The sequence below is a fragment of the Alligator mississippiensis genome, chromosome 7 (genome assembly GCF_030867095.1).
Source record: "Alligator mississippiensis isolate rAllMis1 chromosome 7, rAllMis1, whole genome shotgun sequence".
NCBI classification, from domain to species: domain Eukaryota; kingdom Metazoa; phylum Chordata; order Crocodylia; family Alligatoridae; genus Alligator; species Alligator mississippiensis.
The window spans coordinates 58529915-58551302 of NC_081830.1; the positions used below are offsets into that span (position 1 = coordinate 58529915).

Sequence of the window (21388 nt, forward strand, 5' to 3'; positions counted from 1 at the left end):
ACTTTGCTTCATTCCTGTATTTCTTAGTTAGCTGTCACTCATACTTGTTTTTTACACTGCCTCCTGGACCTCTTCATCCTCTTGACAGTTAAGAGGCTTTGTTAATTTGTCTCTTTTGATTCTAAGAGCTGAGTTTATGACTTGGTCTTGCTGCTAGCTGATTTGGAAGAGAACACTGACTTAGGGTGGTCTTGCATGCATGACAAATGGAAGGTACTCTCTTTAATAGTATGCCCAGAATTCCTTTGGCTTTTAAAAAAACCTATCAGTATTCAAACTAGCCGAAACCTCAAACATGCTAAGTAGATATGTGCAAGCAGTCTAAAATATTAGTAGCTCAATGTATCCCTCTGCAGTAAATTTCAGAGTTACTTTATATACAGTAAAGACATTCACTTTATACATAGTGGCTGGAATTTCAAGTGTTTGACATTGGCCTAACACACTGGTCCTAGTGAAGGCAACTGAAGATGTATCAATAGAGGTCCCCATGTGTACTATATTCACTTTGCAAATAACATTGTACTACTTCTACAAATTTAGCCTGGGTGTGAGAGAGATGAGAGGAGTTCCTACCATAACCTTGTATTCTTAATGACACCTTTTTTTTTTCTGTGGGTTTATACAATGGTAACTGATTGGTGGGAACATAATTAGAGTTCTGGTAATAGTGTATTTGCAGGTGACTGCAAGTTAGCTGTAATAATTCTGAATAGATATAGCATGAACAGCTTTGGATTGAGAAGGTATAAGTTATACAAAATTGTTTTTCAGGTGCAGTTACAGAAGGTTTTTTTGGGTTTTTTTTGTTTTCTTCTGAATTGGACCCTGATCCTGTGATAAGATGACCTTGCACAGACCCTTTTGCCTGCATCAAATCATTTGGGAGTCTCATCTCACTTTCTGACTGATAATATTTAAGGGACAGATGTCCAAGGCCAGCCTCTTAAAAATTGCTGCAGCAATTTAGTGCAAGTTTTATGTGCCCAAGATTTCACATGTAGGTTTTCTTATTCTAAAAACCTATAAACACTCAGATTAGACAGTTAAGTAATTTTTCTGGCTTTGTACATCTGTTCTTCTTAATAATTAACATATTCTTTTTAATTAATTTATAACTTCCAGTTCAATATTAGGGATTGGATTAAGTCCATGAAATACTGGGCTCAAAGGTTTAGCCAGCTCTTTAAATGAGCAGGATTTTGTTGATTTATATTGTTCTGATTGTGAGCCCAGCAAGTATATCAGTACTGACTGATGCAACTGATTTGAGTTTCCTACTACAACAGGAAGTAATGTGAGAAAAAAGGTTCAGGACAGTGATGATATGGCTGTAATTATATTCATATGTAAAACTAGCTGTGTCATCTTAATGACATATATAATGGAACTGTATATAATGCCAGCTGTGTCATCTTAATGGTGCTGTCAGATGAACCTATGAATAATTTTAAACCTATATTTGATTTTGACAACATGGCCTCAGGTGCTGTCATGGTGGTGTAACACCTACCACTGTCAGAGTCCAATAAAAAAATGATTATAAAAATGTACGCTCTGATAGTAGCAGTGTTAGGGCCTACTTAGTGAGGAGATTTCTGATAATGTTGAACAAGATAGAAGGACAAACATGCATTGTGTTTATCTTTACTGTGCAGATGTTTCCTATCTTCAAACTTGTTTGAGAGCTCCTGAAATCCAATTTTGATTTAGCTGCCCAAATGTGAAAATGTTTGCCAACACGAGAGCTCTTCAGAAACCTTTCTTGGTATATTTTCCTGAAAAGGATGGGATGGAATGAACAGGTCACTCACCATTATAATTTACTACCAATGGTGAAACTGGTTTGGCCTTTAAAAAAAAAAAAATTCTGAATCTTGTATGGACCATGTGGTGATGTCAAATCAAAAGTTAATTAAGATTTTGGAAATTATTGCTGAATATTTTAACTTTTGTTTAAAAAAGTATACTTCTGAGTTATAGTTGGGATCAAAAACAGAAGGGTTGTGCTTTTCAAGTTGGCATTTTCTGACCAATTCATAATGCTCAGAGAGAGAGAAAAGAGGGGTTCCCATGTCTACTGTATTCACTTTGCAAATAATATTGTATTACTTCATATACCATACTATACTGTGTGTGTGTGTATCATCTCAATGCTGTATTTATTTATTATTATTTAAACATTCATGAGAGGCATTAGAAAACTCACTTATATACACACACACACACACACAAGCACAAATATATATCTATAGCTATATGTAGATATAGATATATAGGCCTGGTGATCTCACTGCTTGTATACACTATGAACCAGGCAAGCATAAATAAAACCAATAATCCCTCTCTTCACAGCATCCTTGGAGACCTGTGACTCAACATATGAGGACCAGTGCGAAATTATATATGTATTTTTTTATATAAAATGTGTTTTGTGTATAGAAAAAATGTACATAAAAATGCTAGTGTCACAACAGGTGTTCTGGCTTCTCCTTGCTGTTGTAATTGGACTCCTGTTTGGAAGATCTGATCACCTTCAGATTCTGGCAGTGTTTTTCCTTCCCAAAACTTTTTCTGGGCAGCTCAAATGCCTGACTTTTTGGTAGCTCCTTTGTTGCTGACATTTTTGTGTGCTGTTGGCGTACGTCAAGTTTTGCACTGGTCCTCAGATGCTGAAGCACAGGTCTCCAAGGATGCTGTGAAGAGAGGTTTTATTATTGGTTTAATTTATACTTGCCTGGCTTATAGTGTGTACAAGCAGTGAGATCACCAGGCCTAGAGCAAATTGGCATTGGTTTTGGGATCTACTTAAATTTATGAAAATCTGCTGGGCAAAACTTTTCATTCAATGGGGAAACTCAGAAAAAGAAAGAAAAAAAATACATTTTTATAGCATATTTTGATTTTTGAAGTGCATGAAATGAACTCGTCTTTCATTTCCTTTAAAATGGTATTGAAAACACCAAAAGGACTATGAACATTTTCATTCCCTGAAATCCACTTTTGGTAAACAAAAATATTCAGTGGCCACTTTAATTTGGATATTTTCTTGGATTCTTTTATAAAAGATTTCCTTAGGGAGAAGGAAAAACTCATTCTAAAAAAAAAACAAAAACCCAACCTTACTTGGCAGATATCTGGGACATGAGTAGTTTAACTTTAGCTTAATATCATTTTTGTCTGGGAATTTTTCCATAACATGCTATATTCATCAGTGCTGCCACTGATAGAAGGAATACTAGGATAAATTTTAATTAATATGTATTTATGGGTTTCAAACTAAAGCAGACTTTGAAAATTATTGGAACATTTATTTTATTCTTTAGTAATATTCCCCCTTTCAATTTGTAAAGACCTAAGATTATCTAACCATCTGTCTATTTTACTAAAGAAAAATATCTAGAGCTCTTTGTTGGCAGTTAATTCTGTGACACAAATTCAGCAAATGTGCTCTGGTGTTCTAAGTGATTTATTTAGTACCATTCATGGACATTTAGCAAAATCATTCAGAACATTAAAGGATACTTGAATAATAGGGAACTGTCATTAAAAATTATTCAAATCTGTCACTGCATTAAAAAATATGACAATGGTTCCTTTTTAACGTCTTTGCTACTTGGCTAGATTTCTTTTGTGGCGTTTAAGTCTTAATGGGTATTTCCAGCAGGAAGGCAGGGATGTTACTGGGTACAAATCTGGAAATATTTTAAGGTATGCAGTAGTCTTGTACGGGTGCATCTACACGTCGCCATGTGATGACATTGCTATGGTGCCATGCTTTGGAAGCCTTTTGGAAGAACTAAGCACACGACACAAATTGCCCCTACTGCGCTGTGGTAGATTTCACTGTGATGTCGCCGCTGCAGTATGCTACAATGGGGGAGTGTGGTGGTACGGAGAAGGAGCTGACGATCATGTGTAGACCCAAGTGATTGCTACCTTGCTGTAACATGCTGTACAGTTTAAACACACCCTATAGGTCCAGTTGAGAATCACATGGCTGGAGTTACTTGTGTACATCAGTACTGCAAGCTCAAGTGCATTTCTGTAATGTTGCCATAAAGAGAAGCTTCACCATACATAAGCCTGGAAAACAGAGTTATTTGATCTGAAACAATTACAGGTCTGCAACCTTTTTTTTTTTTTTTTTTTTTTTTTTTTTTTTTTTTATGCTTTCCTACATCATTTCCAGGTCATGCAATGTAGGAAAATCAATGTGTTATACCTGCATTATCCACTTAAATTTTTGGATTGTGAGGACACTTAAATCCCTCTCACAATAATTTGCTTTATTCTTTTTTGTAGGAGGGTTTAAAGGATTCAATTTTGCACTGTTTTTTTTCCCCTGCCTATTGTTCAGATAACAATATTACCTATAATTTAATGGCACTGTTTAAAGAGCTTCCACCAATTATTAATTGTTAGTTCTTCTTTAATCCTCTATTTTTGTTAACAAAGTAATAATTTTAGTCCATATATAATTATTAGCAACCCCTTTTCTCTTAATTATTTTTCATTCCTTTAACATCAATAGGATTTCTCTTGTATATGTGACAGCCTGGGAGCTGTTGCTCTATTGGCTCACCCATTACCTTTATCAGTCAAGGAATTTTTCCTTCTTTAAGCTTCACTCACCATGAATTGCTGTTAAATGGTAGATTACTCCAAGTGGGGACTGCTGCCTTGCCCAAATTATTTCTATTGAGGTTCACAGTGTCCCCTTCTTCCAAAAATCAGCATTGGAAAGCTCTGATTTTTATCAACTGGGTATGGTTTGCTGGCATTGAGGCCATTACTTTAAAGTGCTGGACCCTCCACTGGCTTGCAGTCCTCAAGTGAGAGGAATCTGCCGGGAGCTCCTCTACCCCTACACACCTGCCACTATTCTCTGGTATCTATTACACAATGGACTCCATGCGGGGCACCTCTCCAGGAGAAACTCTGGTCACCGTTCACTTAAGTCTCTTCTGTAAAATGTCCCAACAAACAACAGGGTTTTGGGCTCACTGTCCAGAATTCCTTAAGTCCATACCCATATGAAAAACAAAAATAATGTAGAAAATCCAGGCAAAGTTCCAGCCTCTCTCCATTTGTTGGTGTCTGCTTCTCAGTGCTCCAGGGCCATTTGTCTGCTCCCTTCTTTCACTTCCTCTCCCTTTTTGTTGCAGTTTCTCAGGGACTTGGCCAGTCAGTGGCAGCTTCAGCTACCCATGTAACATCCCTGTCTCTTGCAGGTGAGTCCCATTTGCTAGTGTTATGTACACTTATCGTTGCTGGGAGTTTGGGTTCCCACGTCTTGGGAAAGTGGCCAGTGGTTTCAGGAATCCTTACTGGGAATGTCTCAGGCTGGGAGAGATGCACAGCTTCTCCCTGCTACTGTCCACATGTGGCAGTAGAGCTGGTATTGGAGCTTGGGGAGGTGGGTTGGCAATGCCCAGAGTTACCAGGGGCTATGACTCAGTTCAAACAAGGTGCAAAGAAGGGCACAAGTAGATTATTCCCCCCTCCTCCTTCTCTCACCCTACTACAGTGAGACTAGGTCAAGAGTCTGTGGGTGAGTCAGTGCCATACCAGACAGCATAGGGAGTGCTGCCATGAAAGCATGCTCCACCCACTCAGGTCCACTCCTCATGCTTAAAAAAATATCACAAAGCTGTCATTAGACTGCTGCTGGACACATCCAGCACTGTTCTCACAAGCAGTTCCGAAACTGAGAGCCTAAGCATAGTGCTAGATATGCTGTAGGTATGCTCCAAGAAGTACATTCATGGCACTTTTTTGGCATGCAACATGTACAAAGAAGGGCTAATACTTATTGATTCAATCTATGCAGTTTAGACTAACAAATGAAGATTGAATCAATTTAGCCTCAAGCTTTTTGACTGTTTGTAAGTGAACAGACATTCACTTTTGTTTCCAGAAATGCAGTCACATGCCTACAGTGGCCCAGGCCAGGGGGTGCTAGGGCATGCTTCCCTGTTCAGCTGGGGGAGGCAGCTTGGGCCAAGGCTAGCCTGCCCACTTTGTGGGGGAGGGGGGAGGGGGTGTTCAGGGGAGGTGCAAAGCATCCTGCAATGCTGAAGGACTGTGTGTTAACTTAAATCTGGTGGGGATCTGAGACAGAAGTTAAATAAACTAATTTAACCTAAATCTGTTAAATCTAAAACTACACACATCTAGTTTTATCTTAAATTGGTTTCAGCCATTTTGAAAGCAGTTTATGTGCACTGAAATTCTGTCAAGTTACAATTTTGAACCAGTTTCCAATCACTTATACTGGTTTATATGTTATTTCTGTCACTAGCCAAGGAGAGCAAGCTGGTGCAGTGTTTTCTCAGTGCTGCTTCCTAACAGTGTTCTCCAATACAGTATAGATTCGTGATTAATGGCAGCACTATTACCACCTTTATTGTAGATACTCCTAATAAAAATGTTTTGTTTTAATGTTAATAAAAATAAAATTCTCCTTATAAAAGTATCGCCCCTGATAATATCTGGGTTAAATAGGTTAAGGCTACAAATGGCCTAGCCTTCTGTTATCACATGGTTAGTCTTTTGGAAAGAGCAGCCTGTAATGGAATTTCTCTGTTTTCATGAGAGTCATTATTAACTGAGTTCTTCAAGCAGTTTAGGGAGACATCATTAAGTTACCCTGATAACTTTTGTTTTTTTGAGGGGGAAAATAAATTACTGTGTGTATGAATTTAAACATTTATGTTAAAGTTTCTTGTTATTTCCAAGAATTATTATCCCTTGCCAATTTGCCAGTGCCTTTGCTCTTTGTTTTTGTTTTGTTTGATCATGTAACTGACTTTTGCCCATGATTATCAATGTGCAGATATTTTCTCCTCTGTGGGCATGTCTACATGTGCCCCTGACAGTAGTACTGTGCAGTCCTGGCAGTGCATGGGTTGTTTTTAACCCTACCATGCAGTAGCAGTAAGCTACTGTGCAGTAGCGGCAGCGTCATGGTTAGTGCCTACTGATCCTACGTCACTGCAGCTAGTCATTACAGTGCCATAATGTCTCATATAGACGTGCCCTGCATGTGTTAAATTTATGTAGATTAAGATGAGCTTCATTGTGAGCACAGTTAGTGCAGAGCAGGATGGTGGCTCTTATTGTAAACCTGATCCTCTCATTTCTTGCAGGCCCTGCCAGTGCTTGCATAGGGCAGAATGGAAGGTATTAGATGATTCTGACTCATTATTCTCATCCAATCAAATGCTTCTTGTGATAACAGGTAGCAAAGGAGCTGTGAAATTCTTGGGGTGGGTGGGGCGTGGATTTACTGGTCTGAGAGTACAATGTGTTTCCCTTGTCAATTACTTGAGGATTTCCTAGAGAGATCCTTTTACTAAAATGGATTCCTGCTGATGATGCTTCTATGGATGTCTTATCTCCATCCAACTATCATGTCCAAGTATTGTATCTTGTTTTTATCATGCCATTCTCTAATTAATCATCTTATTTATAATCTCAGAGTCTGTTCATTCTGCTTGCTGTCTCAGATGGCCGGAGCCAACTCGAGGTGATATACAAACTGCTCGGTCGTTTGGGCGGGCTGGTGAATGGAGAGGCAGACAAAGCGTATTGGTTGCAAAAACTTTACTTACGCCGCTAGTAGCCACGACGCAGGTGGTCCAGTCACTTAAACAACTCCACAAGTTGCTCCAGCTGGCAAGGCTCAGGCCAGCTAATCTGTCCACAAATTAAGCCGGCAGGGAAAGGGTACGTCGAAGGATTGCGCTCGGCGACGGGGAGAAGAATCGATAGGTGATCAGGCTATCGATCAGCTCAGCTGCAAGTCGGATATCTTTAGAGGCACTCTGCAGCGTGCTCAAATTTCTCCGACTTGGGCAGAAGTCGCACAAAATTTTATATGGCCAGCAAGCCAATTACTAGCCACCACGTAGGAATAATTTAGAACTGGCCAATACCGGGACACAAATTTGCATGCGAATGGCGGGAACTCTCTTGCACCGGAGTTTTCTGTTGCAGCAGAAAACTTTTGCTGTACAAGAGACCCTCATGTGGCGGGAAAATTCCATCGTGCTGAAGCACTAAAATCATTGGGTTGTGACATGCCCACTTGCTGACGGCACAACTGGAATTTTAGACACATGAGCACGTTATAGAGAATTTTTGTTTCAGGATTCACTGGCCTGATGGAGCTTAAGCAACCAACATATATACATATATATAAACAAACAATTTTACAGACCGGTCTTTTTAACAAACTATAAAATACAATAACTTAAACATATAACAACAACTATTAGTTATCGTCTGATTGGAGAACATCTGTTTGGGACTCCCCTCATTTATTAGTCAGTGCACAATGAAATAATCACCGCGGGACGTCCGTCTTCTCCCATAACAGACAATGCCGATTAAAATACTTAACAAAATGAGAGAGGAGCAGTGCCATAGCAAGTTCTGGGCCGATGGACATTCGCTGCCTCAGTGCCCCCTCCATAGCCGTTATTACGTTGACTTAAGGGAACCGCAGTTGGGTGCTCGACGGATCTCACAATCAAGCGGCTGTGGATTACTGCTTTGTTGAAGTTGGGCCTGTAAAGAAAGAAACAACAACAGAACAAAACAAAAGAGAATCGTATTTGAATTTACTATAAGGATACTAGGTGAATGTCAGAACGACGAGTCATCCAGTTGTGATGAATGATAATAGGGGGACGATCGGGCTTTTCCTCTAATTGGACAGAATAGGTATTAGGATATTGTCCCGACCGTTGAACTGTTCCCTTGTGAACTTGCAGATGAGACTGGTGGGGGTGCGGTACCGAGATCCACACTAACTCATCTGGTTGGAACTTAGGTTCCCAAGGCAGAGGTTTCTTGACTTTAGCTTCGTCCCATAATGGTTTTGCAGTGTTCAGTGAGATGAGAACATCATGGTTGAATGTAGTCCAGTTTTTAAACGTCCCTCCTCCTCTGAGACGAAGTTGTTCTTTGTACAGGCCTATGTCTTTCTACAATGCCGTTGGACTGCGGGTGGTACGGCAGATGGAGATGCCATGCTACATTGTGAAGACGAGCAAATTTGTCTAGAGCGTTAGAGTTAAACGGGGGTCCCCCATCAGACTGAATCTCATGAGGAGGTTGCCAGGTGGCAAATACAGCAGTTAGGGCAGAAATAACAGCAGTGGCATTGCTTTCCCGTAAGGGAATGACTTGTAACTGTCTCGTTCCCACATCGACAACTAATCCTTTATTTGGTGGCTTAGACCCTGGGAGGGGTCCTAGCAGATCTACCTGCCAGACTTTTCCTGCTTGGAACTGTGAAGAGTCGAAAGCTCCGAGCTGATGTTTGGTTCTATGGCACTTCTCCTTAGCACATATCTCACATGCCTGAGCTACCTTCTCCCAATCGCGCCGAACTCCGTATGAGGCCGGCTCCGTAATGGTACGGCACCAACGTTGATGGCAAGCTTGTGGTCTCGGGTGACCCCAATTTTCATGAAGCCACGTGAGGAATGGATTTACTTCAGGACCGGAGGTAGATGTGATAGGCAAGACTATGTCAATCCAGAGTGGGTCTTCTAAGAGCTTATCGATGACCTCATGTACTGGATCAGTATCCGGACGGTGTGACTTAGTGTGTTTAACCAACGGGAGCCGTGCAAATTTAGTTAACGTTTTCCAGATGTCTTGCCAATCATCCAAATTTTCAGTGGGAAGGGCTGTACCAGTAAGAATCTTGTAAATGTACTGTGAGTCGATGGCGATAATTGGAACTGGGAGCGTACCGTCATGATGTGTCAGACAATGCTCCAGTACCTTGAAGAATCCTAACAATTCACATTTTTGGGCTGAGTTGTCATTTGGGTAGGCTTGAAATATTTCCTTATCGTGACAAGCCTTGCAGTAGTACCCATAGCCTCCGCCATGTCGGGAGGTTCCATCTGAGGCCATCCATGCCAGGGCAGAAGTTCCATACAGTGTAGGGACCTTTTCCTCATCTTCTGGGCTGGGATTAGGCGTCGTATCTTCTAACTTCCAGCAGTGCTAGTTGTAATGGTGGGTAAGCACCAGCGTATTCCACGTTTTAGGCTCCCCCTGAAAATGCGGGTCGACTTCTTCCTCATTCAGCAAGGGTAACAATGTGGCACCGGGAGTGCGTAGTGTTCCATGCCCCCTTGCTAATGGCTCCACTAACTGTTCAGCTAGGAGGATTTTTCCTACAGCTCCATATCGATGTTGTGCTGCTTGAAGCATCTTATGGTCAGTATATACTAGCTCATCGCGAGGGTTGTGCACAACAGCCCATACGTGGTTTGTGGTGAACCTAAGGGTTACGGTTAATGACTCACCCAGATTGATGGCATGGAGCTGTGTGTTTTTTAACCATGGCTAGAAGGCGAAGCAGGTTTCGCTGATCTCCTTTCGTCCAGGACGTGGATTTTCGGGATTTGTCACGGATCTGTCACTGCAACTTAGTTAGGAGCGCCAAATCACTGGGTTCAACATAATGCCGGTACCAGTTCAGATGACCTAAGAGCTGTTGGAAGTGTTTCTTAGTAACAGGGAGGAATGTTTTTAATGGATCGATGTTAGGACCATCATGTGAGATTCCGTGGTGGATGGAACTGATGTATCGGGTGCCAAGGAACGTGATGTCATCTACAGGATGTAGGCATGACTTTTCCTCGTTGATCGTCCATCCCTCACTTTGAAGGTGAGCGACTAGTTGGTTGACTATACTAGTAACTACGGAACTATCATGACCCATGATGGCAATGTCGTCAACATAACTCCAGATTCTTAATTCCTCCTCTGGAGGAAGAGAATGTGAGGCTTGAAAATTCTTCAGGGTATTATTCATGGCACCAGTAGCCAACGACGGAGCGTTGCGATATCCCTGCAGACAAACCGTCCACCTGTACATAGTGACATCAATGCACATATTTAGTATTCCTTCTGGGTCAGTTATCGGGATGGAAAAGAACATGTTTTTCAAATCCAGCGTGACTCCGACCCACTTACTTTGCTGGAATTGTGTCATCTTGAACATGCATTGCGGCAGAGTAGAAGGATTAGGTTGTTGAAGTACTTGACATCTTTTGTTGACCTCTCTATAGTCTATGACTAGCCGGGCTTCATTGGGCTTTCCAGGTTTCGCAACTCCCCATCCTGGTGACAAGTAGGTGCTAGCAGTTACGGTTTTGATACAACCTCGTTGCTCGAGTCGCCGCAGGAGGTCAGTAAGGGACTTTTTTAGGGGACCCTTGGTTGGAATTGGGCGATATCGCCAGGTGGAGGTGTTACGAAGCGTTGGTCGATGCCAATCCTGCTCTGGGATAATAATGGGTAAGGCTTGTAGCACTTGTTCTTTAAGGTCAAGCGCTCTTATCCCCGGGATTCCTAGCATGTTGATGCCCCCTAGGACAGCCTCTAGGGGGTATCGGTGGCCTTGGACTGAGAATTTGACTTCTGTGGTGACTGCAATAGCGTTAAGCCCTTGTACCTTGATCATTTTGGTGGTCTTCTGGTGAGGTATCATTGAGGTAATCACATTGACTTGAGCTCTAGTATCGAGAAGGAAGAATACTTGTTGTTGGTCATCTGGATCAGTAGGGTTGTAAACAGTGAGTTCGGCATAAGGACGAGGGTCAGTGGGGTCAGGTTTGAGATGGAGAAGGCCGCTGACAGAGCCGACGCCCATTATTTGTTTTTTGGTGGGTCTTTGAATTTGAATCCTAATGCTTCAGCCAGATGACATTGGGTCCTTTCTCCCAAAATGCGCAACTGATACTTTGTAAGTCCGGAGCGGGCGAGAAGAAACCTGAACATATTTTTTTCCTTCAAGGTTCTTGGAGGTGACCACCATGACTCTCGCCGGGGGGTAAACTCTTGACGTCTTGGTTTCGGTGTTATGACTGGGTATCCTGAAGATCGGTCTCTTATATCATCAGAAGTTCCTTCACTTTGTTTTATGAGCACCTGCAGTCGTGAGTGATGGCCTAAGAGATTTCACACTGGCTGACCCGCCATCGGGTTCAAAAAGAGTCGGAGCGTAACAGCATTTGCTCCTCCGTATACGTCTACACAGGCGTCTATAGCTTCCAGGGGCGTTGGAATTGCCCTGGGGTCCGATAGGTGGTGATGAGCCCATCTCTCTTTGCATTGGGCTGCTGTTAGCCCCATTGGATTCGCTCTCAGGCTCCATGAAAGGTATGATACTCCGATTATGGCTAGGAGGAGTTGCTCCGCAGTGACCTTCTGTGGGCAACCCTCATGCCAGGTGTGAAATTTGTGGGTTACCTGTCCCACTACAAGTGCCAGGAGCGGGATGGGCCGGTGTGCACTGTCCGTGACCACATTCAAATCAATAGCACGCCCTCCGCTCCACGCCGCTTGTCGGGTCAGAGCACTCGCTTCTTCCCGATCTTAAGTGTCAGATCCAAACTCCACTATTAATCGTCCCAACCACATGGCCAAAGTTTCTTCTGATTTTATTTTAGATTCTCTGCAAAGTTCCTGAATTTCTGGTTGAGTGTGTGTGCGAGAGGTAACAGTGGTACACATAGTACCTTCTTCATCTGCAACACGCTTCATCACAGCTATCGGGTGAGCTGCGGCAGAGAGAGAGTTAAATTCTTCATGTGGGAGCGTTGGGTACATCCCTCCTCCCATTGCCCCCTCCCTGTGGCAAGGAGGCGGGGCCGTTGGGAACGACATCACCTCAGGGGGCGGAGTCGCTAAGCGGATCCCCGCTGGGTCTTCCGAAGCTCCACCTCTCTTTTCCGGGTTCCCATTTTCTGTCAGCGGCATCATGCGGCCGGCGCTATTGATAAGCGTCGCTCCAGAGCTTTTTGCCGTCAGCTCCAGCGACTCTTTACCTCCTGTATGCAGCTGAGCCTCCAAATTTGCGTATTCCCTTAGTAGACCCACTACTGTACGGAACAACACATTCATCATCTTTCCCTTCTTCCATTTAGTTAAACCCCATTTGGGCACGTGACGGCCCTTGGTCTCTAGGTCCTCCCAGAGCTGAACGAGGTGCTCATGGCCCCGTGACCCAGGCACCAAATCCGGACAGTTGAACCAGTCCGTGGGGGTGGATTCCCCTCCTTCCCTTAAGTATCGGGTGCATTGAGTGAACTCCTGAGCGGGGGTCAGCTTTTCTGCCTTCCGTGCCTTCACCCCGGCTAGGGATATGGTTGATGTTTCCTCTGGGGGTCAATAATAGACCCGGTCTCTCCCCATTATGCATCCGAACTCCCCAAGGGATAGCTTAGTTCTCCATTCTTTTATGATTGCTTCTTCTTTCTTTACGGAGAAGTAGCCATCAATACTTCATTCATCCCCTTCTACCGCCTGGTGGTAAGCGATATGCGCCCATAGATCGTTTGCATTCTCTACGCGGTGAATCCTGATGCGCCAAGGGCAGCACCCAATTAGACTCATCTCCATCACCGTGCCCTTGTATCCCATCCTCGCCTCCATGTCTCGGGCGGCCGGAGCCGACTCGAGGTGATATACAAACTGCTCGGTCGTTTGGGCGGGCTGGTGAACGGAGAGGCAGACAAAAGCGTATTGGTTGCAAAAACTTTACTTATGCCGCTAGTAGCCACGACGCAGGTGGTCCGGTCACTTAAACAACTCCACGAGTTGCTCCAGCTGGCAAGGCTCAGGCCAGCTAATCTGTCCACAAATTAAGCCAGCAGGGAAAGGGTACGTCAAAGGATTGTGCTCGGCGACAGGGAGAAGAATCGATAGGTGATCAGGCTATTGATCAGCTCAGCCGCAAGTCAGATATCTTTAGAGGCACTCTGCAGCGTGCTCGTTCTCTGACTTGGGCAGAAGTCGCACAAAATTTTATACGGCCAGCAAGCCAATCACTAGCCTCCACGTAGGAATAATTTAGAACTGGCCAATACCGGGACACAAATTTGCGTGCGAATGGCGGGAACTCTCTTGCACCGGAGTTTTCTGTTGCAGCAGAAAACTTTTGCTGTACAAGAGACCCTCATGTGGCGGGAAAATTCCATCGTGAGGCACTAAAATCATTGGTTTGTGACACTTGCAACAGTGAAGGGTAGAGAACACTAAAGCTAGAGTTAAAAAGTGCCTATACACATGCTCGAGAGTAGGGTGGGGGTGTTTTAATTAGCGTAGTTCCTGGAAAGTCGCTCTAATTAAAAAGCCTCACTGTCACAACCATTAAGTGTCCTGCATTTCAAAATGGCTGTGGGGGAACTTTAAAACTCATTTGACAAATTTTATTTAAAGTGCCCCTGTGGCCATTTTGAAATGCAGGCCATTTAGTACATGCAACAGGGAGGCAGTCTGCTCTGACACATTCTAATTAGAACACATCGGAGCGTGTCTATAGCCACCCAAAGAGTCTAACACAGAAGGAATCTAGTTATAGCAGCTACAGGTTCAACTTGTTTCTCAGGAAAGTAGCTTGTAATTTTTTTTTTTTTCCCCAAATGAGCCATTACCTTTTTTCCTGCTAACTCAACTGTTTATCCTGCTAACTCTTAGTGATCTAGTAGTAGTTGCCTTCATTTCTTGAGGTACCATATTTTATTTTATTTTATTTTTTAATTCAACAGAGTAAATTAACTTTATCTGAGCTCTGCTACTTCAAGTACTCAGGCTAAGCTTGGCATCTTTACACTACAATGTAGTCTGTAATATAAAAGTTGCAGTGGTGTGTTGAACATGGCTGTTCATAAAATAGGGAAGAACTTAACTTCCAAATCAAAAAGCCACCTATTTACAATATGGTAGTGTCAATTAACTCAATGTCTTTTTCCCTTAGTTGGGGTTGGAAAGGCATCTTTCTACAAATAAAAGAGGAATTCATGGCAATAATTGAAGCATTTTTTTTTCTTTCTGAGCCTAGATGAGTTTAAGTTTAATTTGAAAGGCTAGCAAGAAGCAGGCCCCTTAGGTTCTTCTGAGCCCAGCTATTTACTGTTTAGCTTGATAAGAAGTTCATTGAAATAATCAGACTCCTTAAGAAATGTATGTTATTTCAAGTATGGTCATGTAATTAGGTGTGCAAATAACAAATATAAAAACAGTGCATCAGAAAGAAAACAAATGCAATCAGGAAATTAAATAAAACAATGTGTATCTCTCGACCAAAAAAAGCAGCTATTCTGTTTCCATTTTAAAGCCTGGTTTAAATCCAAATTAAACATAAGTTTACTACAGGGAAATTTAAAGGTTTAAGAGGAATGGTGTTTTTATAATTATGGATGTTAGTTTTAAGGTACTATATTTTTCACCTTAGTAGAGGTCTTCATATATAACCACAAAAGGATAATTGTTATACTTGAAAAGACCAGAGCAGGACAATCAACTAGTGAGAAAATTGTGCCAAGCTTAACTATTAAGAGCTTCATAAAAAATAGAAATAATTTGAACTTTTTAGTTTTGAAAGATAGAGTGATGAGCAACATACCAAAAGTAATGCAAGAAGGAAGGATTTTGATAGGTGATATCTTTCATTGGGCCACCTGCATATTGGAATACACTTAGGCAAGCTTTTGAATGCAACCTATTCTTCAGGGCTGAGGAAAAACTAGGCACAGTAAAGGTTAAAAACAGTCTGCAGAGCTATGAGTTGGAGAAGAGAGAAATTCCCAGGGGCAGCAGATGAGCAAATTGTGGAAGTGGAAGATCAAGACCTTTTAAAAGGTAAGAGGGTAGTTATCGCCTGTAGTGTGTAGAAAGATTATCAGGGGTCAGGTAGATTATAGGATGCCATGAAGGTCAGTTTCAATGTTCAGTCTATGGCTCTTAAGTGTCCAGCCAGCTTATAAATGTTTTGTAAAGTTCCTCTGAGTACAAGGATAGTAAGGTCAGAAAATAAGTGGTTGTTTTGTGAAAGTGTTCTATATGTTTGTGTATCTCTGTTCTTTAATCTCTCTTTCTGTAATCATTCATTCTGGTGCATAGTTTTAGTCTAGCTTCACCCACGTGGTTTCCATGAAGGCATTTGGAAGTACTAAATGATGACACAATAACAGCCATGTTTATTTTTAACTGCTACATCATCATAGCGATGTGCTATACTGAGGGAGCACATCATTACAGCGACATACCTGTGGCATCACAGTTTGCCTGTGGATGTTAAATTGCTGTAGCATGTTGGTACGGTGATGTAGCATCACATGTAGATGCACCCTGGATGAAAGATAACACATTTTGGGAAAGACAAAAGATCCATGGATTATGATGAAGGTGTTGATTGTTGTAGCAGTGGAAATATGTTGCCAGCTTTTGCATCTGTTGTTTAGTCCTTGTCAGCACAGAGAACTCTTGTATACAAGGTAATTTACAAAACATTCTACTCTTTAGGGTTACTCAAATGCGGAAAGGCTTTGTATGACTGGAACCTTAGAAAGCTTGCAATGAAATGTTGAACTGGAGAATAATTGGTTGACCAAATGTTTTCTGCTGAAGAAATTTTTGTTTAATTTGGACTATTCAGTACACTTGACTGTACAAAGCATTAATGTATATCTAGTACATTCACATTCACACTCGCACATGATTTGCTTGGTTCTAATATGTTTCTAGAATGACCAGAAGTGTTAAACAAAAATATATCAAAAAATGAACAAGTTGCAAAATGATCAATGGTGAACTAGTTTAGGTGGTGGGTTTTGGGGTTTTGTGGTTTATTGGTTTGTTTTGTTCCATTTTTTTTCTACGGTCTGTGCCCTTTGGAAATTGCTTTTTTTTCCTTTCCCCTCTTTCCCCCCCTCCCCCCCCAAATACCATTAGACTGACAAAACTGAAGGTTTTTAGTTCTCCAGAAACTTACGCCCATGTCAGATCCTGAGTAATCCTTCTGAAATCAGTGCAGCAAAATTCATTCAAGCAGGGTGTTTATCCCTAATTAGCTCCATCTTCAAAATTTTAATCTAAACACAAAACTTAAAATTGTTCTCATAGTTCAATTGTACAGATTTCTTAGTTAAAGAGCAGCACCAATTTTGACGCATTTCAAGATAAAGCCACCTGTTTATGTGCTGAGTCACTGTGCTGAGAAATGGCTTAAACTAGTTAATTTTTAAGACTGAAATTTCTTCCCCCCTTCCTAAAATTGGAAACCTGTCCAAATAAGAAAGAAAAAATGAAAGGTATTCCCAATAACCTTAGACTTATTTTTGTTAATTTGCACTTGGATTACCTGAGATCTCCTAGCTTATTATGAATTTCCAGTACATTTTTAGACCTTGAAAAAGTGGTTTATGAGAATTATTAACGTTAAACAAGCACACATTTGTAACATCTGTTTTCTCAACTGTTCAGTAAATGAGGTGAAAGAAATAATCTTTTAGTTATCTCCATAAAAATGACAAAGAAAACAAATAAAAGTCAAGACAAACCATTAAACAAAAATATTTGGCACTTTCAGTAAGCCAAATGAAAGTATCACGAATATTCAGAAAAAGGAAATATATTTAGAGGAAATGATGTCAGATGGAGAACTGGGGCTTAAGAAGGGAATTGAGAATGATTTAAGGAACTGCATAAACAATAAAAGAACCTCAATTATTTTGTCCACTAGTTTAAATTTGACTGAAATCTTATTTTTCTTTTGTGGACAGTCCCAAAATGAGAGGCTTCAAGCTGAGGCACTCAGTACTACTGAAGAGTTGAGTTCATTTTCACGCAAACGTTTTGCCTTTGAATGAAGGCAAATGATTAAGCATTGTTTTACTAAAAGCAATTATTTGTGTCACTAATCAAGTAGGTTCTGCATAGTAAATGATATATTTTTTAAAGCCTTTACATAGTTCTTCCAACATAAGGAAAACCAAGAATACTAACAGTATTTCAAAAAAGAAGACAAGCTGATTCAGCTAACAGCTATAATTTAAGAGAATCAGAAAACAGTTCTTTTCTGGGAGTTATTGATTGTTAAATACAAGGAAGTGCAAGGAAATAATCCTTAGGATTTGGAAAGAAGAAGGATAATCACTTAAGCGATGCAAATTACGGTCAGTGGAGATATTGAAGTCAAGACCCAGATATCTTTCTAAAACAGGGGTGTCAAAGATCCAGCCCATAGATCCCTATTGTCTGGCCCCAGTGCTGCCTATAGCTCTTGGACTGGACTTGCATGCAGCATGTGGCATGCCCCAGAGTGGATTTGCATGCAGTGTACCAGCTCTGTCCCCATGCATTACATATGGTGTGTGGGGTTGTTCTGGCACAAGCTGCCCCCATGGTATGCAGGGCTGGTCCAGGGCACTGAAGCCCATGGTGGGACCAGCCTCCCACACTGGATCTAGGTTGGCCCCATGCCATTCTGGCCTATGGAGCCTGATGAGTTTGATACTCCTGTTCTAAAAAGTATGTGAACAGAAACAAAACCAAGCCCCTAAACTAATAATTCATGTTGGTATTCCACCAGTCCAAGGGAGTTAACCTGCCTGACAGGATACAAGATGATCAAGGTGCAGGTGCACACCCACCAATAGTTGATGAAGATTGCATGAGGGAACATCTGGAGAGTCTGGATATCTGCAAGTCAGCAGGACTGGATGAACTACACTCAAGAGTGCTGGAAGAACTGGTGGAAGTCAATGCACTAGCAATGGCAAAGCTATTTGAGAACACTGTTGTTTCAATGTTTCTCCTGACCATCACGCTGGGGAAAGGAACTCAGCCCAGCTGGGCTGAGTTCCCAACCCCATCTCCTGCGTTAGATCAGCTGACTCCCCACCCCCCAGCATGATCTAGCACAGGGGATGGGGAGGCAGGCCAGTTGGGCTGACTCCCCCTCCCCTGCCAGATCTTGTGCTGGGGATGGAAAGTCAGCCCAGCTGGACTGACTTCCCATCCCCAGTACTATGATCAAAATGTTTCAACTTCCGAAATGTTTTGACTACCTTCATTTTGTTTCAAGGCTGTTTCAATACCCTTTGTGTTGGTTCGATTTTGCTGTTTTGACCTCAAAATGAGTCAAAACAGTGTCAAAATAAAACAGCCAGAGAAATTTTGCACAGCCCTAGTACCTATCTTTAAAAAAGGAAGTAAGGAGGACCCAGAGAATTACAGGCCAATCAGTTTGACCTCAATCCCTGTAAAAATCCTGGAAAAAATTATCAAAAAATCCATTAGTGATAGGCTAACTGAAGGTAGCATTCTAAAAGATAGCCAACACGGCTTCGTTGTGGGTAGGTCATGCCTAACAAATCTCATTTTCTTATGATCAGGTGACACACTGCCTGGATAAGGGAGATGAGGTTGAAGTCATATACTTGGATTTCAAAAAGGCCTTTGACTTGGTTTCTCACAATGTCCTCATGGTAAAATTGGGGAACTGCAGCCCCAACAATTTAATGGTCCACTGGCTAGGAAACTGGCTCTAAGGCAGGACCTAGAGAGTGTTAGTAGATGGAGCTGAATCAACATGGTGCATGATGACCAGAGGCATCCCTTAGGGTTCAGTACTCAGAACAGTGCTTTTCAACTTATTCATTAGTGATTTGGATTCAGGTGTTAAAAGCATACTGGCTAAGTTCATGAACAACACCAAATTATGGGAGAGTGCAGTCACACAGGAGGATAGGCTAGGGATACAGGCTGACCTTTAACACAGATGACCTTTAACACTGAGAAATGTAAAGTGCTCCATCTGGGGAGAAACAATCTGTAACCATTTACAGGCTCAGTGACGCTGCACTTGCTAGCACCACAGCTAAAAGGGACCTGGGGGTCATAATCAACCACAGAATTCACATGAGCCACCAATGCGATGCCATAGCTGGCAAAGCAAGTAAGATACTGGCATGCATCTACCGATGCATCTCAAGCAAGACAAAGGATGTCACCCTTCTGCTCTATTTAGCTTTGGTAAGGCTGCAACTGGAGTACTGCATCCAGTTCTGGTTGCCTCACTTCAAGAAGGATGTAAAAACGCTTGAAAGAGTCCAAAGGAGTGCTATGCATATGATCAGGGATCTGAAGAACAGACTATATGAGGAGAGGCTGAAAGACATGAGATTGTTGAACCTGGAGAAGAGAAGACTTAGAGGGGACTTGGTGGCAGCCTATAAGTATCTAAGGGGCACACATCAGGGTCTGGGAGAACAACTATTCACCAAGGCCCCCAGGGAAAGACAAGGAATAACAGTCATAAACTCCTAGAAGATCTCTTTAGATTGGACATAAGGAAAAACTTCTTTATAGTATGGTACCCAGAGGTACTATAACTTCCCAATGGTACCCAGAGATAATACAATTGCCTAACTCTAGAAATCTTAAAAAAAAAATCTGGACAGTCACCTTGCTGGGTCATCTGACCACAGCAGTCTTTCCTGCCTAAGTACAGGGGGGCTGGACCTGATGATCTCATGAGGTTCCTTCCAGACCCTAACATGTATGAACCTATGAAAAGCTATGGATTTTGTGGTAATTGTTGGATGAGTTTCAATGGCTTGTGTTATGCAGGATGTCAGACAAGATTTAAATAACGGACGCTTCTGGCCTTAGGATCTATGCACTGCCTTATCACAATATCACCAAATTCCTTTTGACTCTTCTAAAGACAGTATTTTAACCTCCTAGGCAAGATGTACTGTCTCAAAAGCAGTTATTTTGAATAACATTGCCTTGTTAAGTGTTCTGATTGTTGGATATTTTTGTTCTTTCAAGTGCTACCATCCACTGGCATGACAAATTTCCCCTGCATAATTGTTTAGAGTAACTTTGATTTAAAGATTGCTTCTCAGTGTCAGGGAACAGTGGACATTTAGGTGAAATATCTCTAAAAAGTAACCTTTTCTATCAAATAAATAAAAGAAAAGGATGGGGGAAAAATCAGAATCATAGAACAAAGAGAAGTGACCATTGAGAGAGAGAGCTTTAGTAAAGGAAAGTGGATCTCTGTGTTCATGGAGAAAAAACCCCTACATCTATTGTTAGTTGATATTGACCTTTTATGATATGTGGTGAGGGCAGGTCAAGTCAGTCCCAAGGCTGCTGTGACTATTGGGGCACCTTAGATAGTGTAACAACCCACCTCCACTTTGCCCTTTGTTTGACTAGCTTTGTGACTCTGTCAGTTGAAAACCCTTCCAGTCCTTAATATTGCTTCCCCAGCTCTTCTTGGGTCTAGCTATTTTTCCCTTTCTCTTCACTGTGCCCTGCATTGTGGTGTTGAAAAGGGTGTCCAGCCTTCTCATGATGTTTCCAAACCATTGCAGCTTCCTTCGTCTCACACTCTCCAACAACGGTTCATAGCTTCCAATTTTGTGGTGCAGGAAGTAAGAAAAAAAAAATCCCCTTGTCTAGCAATTGTAACAAGACAAAGAAAAATGTCCTGCCTGCTGTTCAAGGTCAACAGGAGAAGCTAAAGAAGGTTATAGGCTCAGCGGCAGGAAGGATG

General features: G+C 41.9%; 1 long non-coding RNA gene across 1 annotated transcript in view; it reads left to right on the forward strand.

The window, feature by feature from the left end:
- Nucleotides 1-21388, forward strand: part of LOC132251929 (uncharacterized) — a 41528-nt gene that overhangs the window by 12867 nt on the left and 7273 nt on the right. The window contains exon 2 of the long non-coding RNA XR_009463672.1: nucleotides 5169-5234. This is a non-coding gene — a long non-coding RNA (uncharacterized LOC132251929). The remainder of the gene's footprint in view (nucleotides 1-5168; nucleotides 5235-21388) is intronic.